Source organism: Sinocyclocheilus rhinocerous, unplaced genomic scaffold, assembly GCF_001515625.1.
Source record: "Sinocyclocheilus rhinocerous isolate Xijiao unplaced genomic scaffold, SAMN03320098_v1.1 scaffold1168, whole genome shotgun sequence".
Taxonomy (NCBI): domain Eukaryota; kingdom Metazoa; phylum Chordata; class Actinopteri; order Cypriniformes; family Cyprinidae; genus Sinocyclocheilus; species Sinocyclocheilus rhinocerous.
Genome location: NW_015650373.1, coordinates 1,061,710 through 1,062,858, shown reverse-complemented (window position 1 = coordinate 1,062,858; position 1,149 = coordinate 1,061,710).

Below are 1,149 nucleotides of genomic sequence, written 5' to 3'. Positions count from 1 at the left end.
GACAGAAATGGTTCAAGAGGATGGAGCAAAGAATAGCAGATTGACAGCGGCTAACAAGAGTGATAACAAGAGGACAACAGATGAGTAGTGTGATGAATGCTGAATGAAAGATTAAAAGATGCCACGTGATCTGGGACTGACAGAGTTGGAGAGGACAGATAGTGTGAGTGTGTTTTCACATGTGTTTGCGTTTGTATGCGAGTGTACATTCAAAGTCTCGGACAGACAGCAATTTTCAGTGACACTGATCTTACTGCCCTCCCCATTATCTTTCTCTCTCTTTTCTCCTTGCTTCTTTCTCTCACATTGAAATGCACCACACGCATTTGTGTCTCCTAACCAAGTGTTTTCACCAGGTGTTGATTCGTCATGCTTAGGTGTGCTGGGTAATTGTGGCACTGGAGACAAATGAGACAGGAGACAGAGCTCCTTCATAATGCAATAAAAATTAAAGAATGCTGTCAGAGGGTCACAACCTTCCTTTTCCTAGAAATGTGACAGTGAATTTGTGAAAAGGTCCTGCTTAGTATTCAGTGTGTGTGTATATTGGGGGTTGGGCAGCAGCCAGTGATCTCCATAAGTAAAACGGCTTTATGAACATACTAAATAATGATGTAATAAAAATCTAAATTAAGGTTTCTGCTAGGGTTAGATACAGGAAATAGAAAATATTACTAGCTTAGTGTGTGTTTGGGTTTTCCATACATTGTGGGGTCCAAATGATCTCATCTTGAATGATGTTATGACCGATATTAAAATTATATATTTCTTCAAAATAAATATATAACTAAAAAAATGTAAATGTTATGAGTGAATTTAGTCACAGCATTATAATGTACAGTATAAAAAAAGATGTTGATTTTGAGATCAGGTCAGTGTTAAGAATTATTGATACACTATTATCGCATTTATTTATATTTTGAAACTTTTATTTTTACATTTTATATTTTAATTTATATGTTGTTTAAGGTTTAATAATTTAGTAAATATTTTAGAAAAATATGTCCAATTAATTTTTGTTTTTATTTCAGTTTTATTAATTTTAGTACTTCAGCTTAGGCTTATTTCATTTCAATTTTCAACATTTCTAACTTTCATTTGAGGTTTTTTTTTTTTTCATTTATATTTTATTTCAACTGTATGGTCACA